Source organism: Diospyros lotus, chromosome 7 (assembly GCF_014633365.1).
Source record: "Diospyros lotus cultivar Yz01 chromosome 7, ASM1463336v1, whole genome shotgun sequence".
NCBI classification, from domain to species: Eukaryota; Viridiplantae; Streptophyta; class Magnoliopsida; order Ericales; family Ebenaceae; genus Diospyros; species Diospyros lotus.
This window is the reverse complement of record NC_068344.1, coordinates 25,263,025-25,270,051: the sequence shown is the minus strand read 5'-3', so window position 1 is coordinate 25,270,051 and position 7,027 is coordinate 25,263,025. Positions and strand designations below refer to the sequence as shown.

The 7,027-nt window shown below is 36.2% G+C and overlaps 1 pseudogene; it reads right to left on the bottom strand.

The window, feature by feature from the left end:
* Positions 1 to 1,231: 1,231 nt before the first annotated feature.
* Positions 1,232 to 4,882, bottom strand: LOC127805632 (protein FAR1-RELATED SEQUENCE 5-like; annotated as a pseudogene).
* Between the last annotated feature and the right edge of the window lie 2,145 nt (positions 4,883 to 7,027).

The window sequence follows — 7,027 nt, the reverse complement described above, 5'->3', positions numbered from 1 at the left end:
GGCCGGTCTATCGGACCGAGTCTGGCCCATGCGGGGTGATGCGAGAAATACATATAACAATTTTCATTCTCATTAAATTATTTTTTTCTTATTATATATTTTTTTATAAAATTTTAATTCTATATTTATTTACTTCACAATCTCTTTAACATAAATATTGCTTTCTCCTATTTTTAGTTTTTTTAATGGGTTATGCTACATGTCCCGGAACTCCTACAGGGAGTTTTAGAGGAAAACTTTTTAATTTATTTTTGATTTTTAATTTTTGTTTCTCGACATTAACGCCCCCTACCCCCCCCCCCCAACCCACCCACCCACCCACCCACATTTCTCTTGCCTGAAAATTTCCCCCCTTCCCCCTCTTTCTCTCTCCTTCTTCCTCTCTCTCCCCGCGACCCCTTGTGATATAAATTGGATTTTAATTTTTTTTGTCATTCATCAAAAGACTTGTGATATAAATTTTCCAACAAGCAACGTCCCAAGTTACTATTGCCACTCCCATCCCATAGCTTTTTATTGACATCTCAATATGTGTATCAAGGAAGATTATTAAATATTAAAATATTAATTTCCTAAGCTGAGACTAAATTAACTAGAAAGACCACACCCCAAAGAGGCATTATGCTTTTGAACCCTCCAAACAAGTAAGTTGCCTAAAGACCACAACCACTACCCAAGTTATTACAAAGCATCTTGCAATCCAAAAACTCAATTCACTTATCGTGAAATTTCCCACCAAATAACTAGTAGAGTAGAAACTCAAGAAATTCTAACTTTAAGTGCTTTTGTGCCATAACCATGTAAGAGATTTGTTCCTTATCAGCAACAAGATGTCATTTATCAAGCAGTTGAATTACTAGAATCCTCCCAACATAACATGCTAACAAAATCACTAATTTGAAGTCAATATGAATGCAATTAATTTTCATACCGAGAAGAGACGACATGTTGTACAGAAATATGAACCAAATTTCATGTCAAACAAAAGGGGCTTATAACATCCAACCACCAACTTTTTCAATAAGAATATCCCAACACCACTTACATCCCATAATTCCTTCTTTTTTCATGTAAATACATCCCAGAATTTCACTTGCCAAAAAATTGCTTGGGGGAAGATCTTTAAAAACAAATACCAATGATATCCCAGTTCAAATTACTACTAAAATTAAGAGTTTACATCTTCCAAAATTAAAACTACAATTATGAAGTCTTCAATGTGACTAAAATCTCAGACACCTGGCCTTCCTTGCAAATATTGATTAAAATATTGTATCATGTTACCTGCATATAAGGAAAAACAATTAATGACAACTTCCCATAATATTGAACCAACAACATATTTTTTAAAATAATGTAGATATACCTGAAGCATCAAATACAATATTGGGGAATAAAGTAGGCCTTAGAGGGGATGGTGACAGCTGTTGAACATATTGTACATGTTGAACATATACCCTTGAGATTGCCCCTGCAACTTAAACATAAAAAAAAAATAAATAAATAAAAATTGAACAAAAGTGTGCATTTTCATTGGCTTTTACAATTCATAACTTCAGATTAATGGATTTGGTTGCAATCTAATGTTTAGGTTAAAATATTGATAATGATTAAGAATTTACTTGGTTGGTTTGCATACCTTGGATTTCTTATAACTCTTCTCCAATGGACCTTTTTTCCACAGTTTCTTCGGAGCTCTTTTAGTTCTCGAGCATATCGGATCCAATGTGTTTGCACTTCCAACAAGTTCTGTTGATAGAGAATTAAGGGCCACTTGTACATTTGCTTGGGAATGCAAATTACTTTCACTGCCATGTATGGGTTGCGACATGGAAAATTGAGCTGTTTTAGATTCAATCCACTCCATGATCCCACAAACTTGGTTTTCATCATCAGCTGCCAAGTCCGCTACATCAGTAAAGGCATTGCACATTTTGTCAAATCTTACTTGAGCAAGAGTGTTTATCCAACCATCATAATTAACTGCTACTCTCGTGTGTCGTCTACTTACATCTCGCCTCCACCTCCTGAGGATATACCTCTCGGGAACTACTGTGACATCATTACGGAGCAAAACTGATATCGCATGCCTGCATACTATTCCCCTAAACTCGAATAGATGATAGCTGCAAACAAATTCAGTAGTTTCTCTTTGAAATAATACTATGAACATTTTTTTCCTAACTCCCCCATCAAGCATTACATCTTCTCGTACATCATACCTTGGCACTGGACAACCTATATCAGAAGATACAACTTCACAGTAAACCTTCCTAGTAAATTCCTCTTGAAATTCCCTAAATTTTGATATTGTGTACACTTCTTGAAATTGCTTTTCAATTGCATACTTAGTGACACATGGGACCGTTTGCGAGAATGATTTAAAATCTGCTTGAAACTCTTTTTCAACCTTACACCTAAGTGCCCGCTCATATTGTTCAACAAATTGCTTAAGGGAAGTTTTGGAATGAACATACCCATCAAAAAATGCGTTAATACTCTCACTATGTTGAGTTGTTGACATCCCTGCCCAGAAAGTAGTTTTCAAGAAGCATGGAACCCAACGATTTCTGTTTTTGAATAATCCAGACAACCAATCGTTCTCATGCAAATCAAACTGATCAACCATCACAGTCCAACCATGCTTAAATTCTTCTTGATGTTGCGAGTCATACACTAGACCATGTACTGCCGAAAGTATCAATCGCTTACACAGATGACTCTCAAACTTTTCTGGTAACTTCTTTAGTATATGCCACAAACACCATCTATGCTTCGTATTAGGAAAAATAATCTCAATTGCTGCTTGCATGGCCCTATCCTGATCGGTAATTATTCCATTAGGAGCCTGACCATGCATACATTTAAGCCACGTCCTAAAAAGCCAAACAAAGGTTGTCGTATCCTCATTCGATAACAGATCGCAACCGAGTAAGGTTGACTATCCATGGTGGTTCACACCGACAAAAGGGGCAAAAGGCATCTCGTACTTATTAGTTAAGTACGTCGTATCAAATGTTACAACATCTCCGAACTCTTTATATGCTTGCCTGCACCTATTGTCGGCCCAAAATACATTCTTCAATCGACATTCCTCATCCAAATCTATACTAAAATAAAAATCGGGACAACTGGTTTGCATTTTCAAAAAGTAAGCTTGTAATGCTGTAGCATCTCCTTCTCCAAGTCGTAGTCGCCTTAGTTTTTCGATGTAGTTTTGACAATCCTTTTCTATGCATGTCAACTGGTCGTATCCACCAGCTTCGACAATAGCTGAGTTAAAACTTTTATGTAAGGGAATCCCAGCTAAATCATTAACTTCAAGCCTCCGTTTAATATGTGCACTAACTTCACGATTGCATCGGTAAAGCCTTGATTTGGACGGACTTATTTTATAAATGTGTTCAAGATATACTTTATTAATATGCCAAACACCATTCAAATTTGTACCAGTTGTTATCTTGGCTTTACAGCCTATATGGATTGTTGGTTGGGGCTTCAAGGAAGTGCTTGTGCTACCAATTCTATTACCCCCCTGACTACATTCAAATGTCACATATCTCAAAGCGCCATCATCACCCTTCTTCGAATTTCTTTTTCTAACTTGAAAGCCTACGCTATAAGCATAACTTTTGAAAAAATCAAATAATTCATTGACATCATTAAACTTCATCCCAACTTCTGGGATAATCTGATTATCTTGTACTAAGGTTTCATCATTGTGTACATCAAGATTTTCTGTGACAAGCAATTCGTCAGGGACTTCATAACATTCATCTTCTTCATTAGGAAGTACATTTCCTGGATTAGATAATATAAAATAATTTTACAAACAATTCTTATATAGTGCATCTATGTGTTGATCTGATAAACATTTCTTTGAAATTAATTGGCTATGAAAAAAAGAAAGATCATGGGATGTAAAATAACCAACATTATTACCTTTATCTGTCATGGCTATTGAGACATTGTATATTGTAAGTGATGACTTTGCTATCAACAATGCTACAATTAGTCAAACCCAATAGGATTGGCACCTAAACTTACATACATAAAAAAACGTATTAACTTTTTCCCCCCAATATGAAAATAATTACATTACATGAATTTTAACTTTTCAAATACTAAATTTACACACCCAAATAGCAAAATTTGATCAGAATTACAAGAGAATCATACTTATATTTTCCGTTTTCAAAGAAACGAATGAGTGAGGCTTTCCTTGCAATATGAAACGGGTGACCGAGACTTTCCTTACAATAAGAAATAAGAAGTTAAAAAATAAATACATCAAAAGAATTAAATGTTACATCAGGTACCATATGGTTGCCACCAATTGCAAAAGGAAAATTAAGAAACTTTTGCCTATACAAAACAAAAAGCAAGACAACCACCCTCAAATTATACACAAAAGCATAGACTTCTGCCAGCAGAAATTTATATGACTTTAGACTTGCAAATATTTGTAGTTTCCTCTACTTAGCTAATACAAAGTAACAATCAAGCAATTTAGGAGTATAAACACAAAGTGTTGTTGGGTATGTATCAGCAAACACATAACTTCTCAACAAAAGCATACTAGTAACTTGGACTATGCTGCTACGCAGATTTAAGTACGCGCTCTGGCGAGGCAGAACCCACAAAATGAAGGCAGTAAAAGTAACTTAGATTAGCAGGGAAGAAGGCTCAAATGTAAGCAAATCAAACTTAGGGTTTTTTTTTTTTTTTTTTTCTTTTTCAGATTATGAAATTTACCTCCAGCAACGATCTTGGCTGCCAAACTGGAATCTCTCTTCCGAATAGTGAAGGTGAACGACGAAAATGGGGAAGGCGACGACGACCGAAAAATCGAGGGGGTGGCGACGACAACAGAGGGGGGCATTAATGGCGGGGCTGGGTTGAGAATGGGGTGGCGGGTCACAGGGGAGGGAAGGGCGTTGACGATAGGTCACGGGGGAGGGAGACAGAGAGGGGAGGAGGCGACGACGACGACGACATGAACGGCGGAGGTGGGAGGCAAGGGGTCGCGGGGAGAGAGAGAGAGAGGGGGGGGGGGGAAGGGGGAAATTTCTAGGCGGGAGAAATTAGGGTGGGGTGGGGGAGGGGGGTCGGGGGGCGTTAATGTCGAGAAACAAAAATTAAAAATAAAAAATAAATTAAAAAATTTTCTTGTAAAACTCCCTGTAAGAATTCCGAGACGTGTAGCATAATCCTTTTTTAATCTATGCTTCTCTCTCTCTCATATCACTCAAAAGTCAATTCAATGTGAAAAGTTGTGTGGCACAGGCGAAGGAAAGGGCTGGCAACAGGCGAGCCTCATAATCTCTCTCTCCTATTTTTAAATTTCTATTAATCTATGCTTCTCTCAAAAGTCAATTCAATATGAAAAGCTGTGTGACACAAGGAAGGAAAGAGCTGCTTAATCGGGACTAGTGCAAATTTGGGGCCCCTACCTATAGGCCTCAGTGGCTATGCCTTAAGCCGGCCTAAATGACTCATATTTAATTAAGGATAATATACACTTGACACTTGTAGTTTGGCAAAAAACCTATCGTTGTCCCCATGTTTATTGAACATTGTTAAAGGTTACAAAATATCGAATATTCCTCCTCCTCCTCCTCCCACTTCTCCCCTTTATCTTTCACTCTTTCCCCCCTTCTTTCTCCTTGGTCTATGTTATGCTACTCTAAAATTGCATTTGGATAAAGTTATTTCACCATATAGTTTTGTCATTTATATAGGTTTGAACATTTTAACAAAATTTGAGATGATATCATTTGAAATCCTTTATCCAAGAGCAACCTAAAACTAATCACCAGCGTGTAGAATTAGTGCTGCTTGTTCTTTTAATAAGTACATCAATAATTATGCCAAGGGAAGACCATTTCTCCATATGCAACTATAGAAGCATATTTTACAGTCGGGAAGCAGCACAGGAGAACTTCTTTCATGCCCAAAGAAATCCAAACACCCTCCAAAGAAGGCAATTACTAAGATCCACATATTTTGTTGATAAAACAGAATGCAAGTGACAAGAAAACTTGGGAGAGTCTGGCTGTCAAAATGTCTTCTTCTGCTGTCATATCTATCTTCTGCATGTGATCATCATGGACCACTCTTTGCTACTTCTACCGTATCATCTAGCTAGTTAGCAAACGACCCTCTTGTTTGAAGCTCATTTATCATCTAGTTTTACTTAAAAAAAAAAAAAAACAGAAAAACGCATTTATCATCAGAAGACGCTATAATTTTATGTGGTTCGAATTGGACAACTTTTTAAGCAGTGGAGGTCCTACATACACTGGACCTGTTTTATCATTACAACTTGTCAAGATTGGTAGAATAGTTCAATGCGTGTAATGGCCCTAATTTCATGCGACTAAACGTTTTCCTCGTACACGGTTTTGATTATTGATGTTTTACATTTGAAGATGCATAAGTTCACAGCATTTGGTTGATCACAATCTTAGTTTAAAATTCTGCAGATATATTAGTATCAGCGTTGTCTATATTTTTGCATAGTAACAATACCTGCACTATAAATGCTATGTGGTCCAAATATTGGCTATGTTTAGCATGAGGTATTGTTTGGCTCAATCTGTTATTATAGTGTTCGGGTGTTAATTTTATGATCGTGAAAAAGGACTAGTGAAAAAAGAGAGTGATCGATCGACTTTTATTTATAAGTCACAACTCTTTTGAACTCGTTTATGATATGAGATTGGTCCCCTCAAAGAAACAGTTAAGAGCTTGAGATTAGTTATGATCAGAGTCGGCCCAACAGAGTTGGGGGCCTTACGCGAAAGGATTTATTGAGGCTTTCGAGTATTAATTTTTTTTATAAAAAAGTAAATAATACATTTTTTTACATAAATATTTTATTATTTTATTAAATAAAAAAGAAAAAAAAGTTAAAATTCAATCAACTACAAAATATAATAATCTCTTAATAATAATAAATTTTCAACTAAAATATAATGTCTCAGAAAAAAAAAACCAAACAACTTACAACAATAAACAAAGAAAA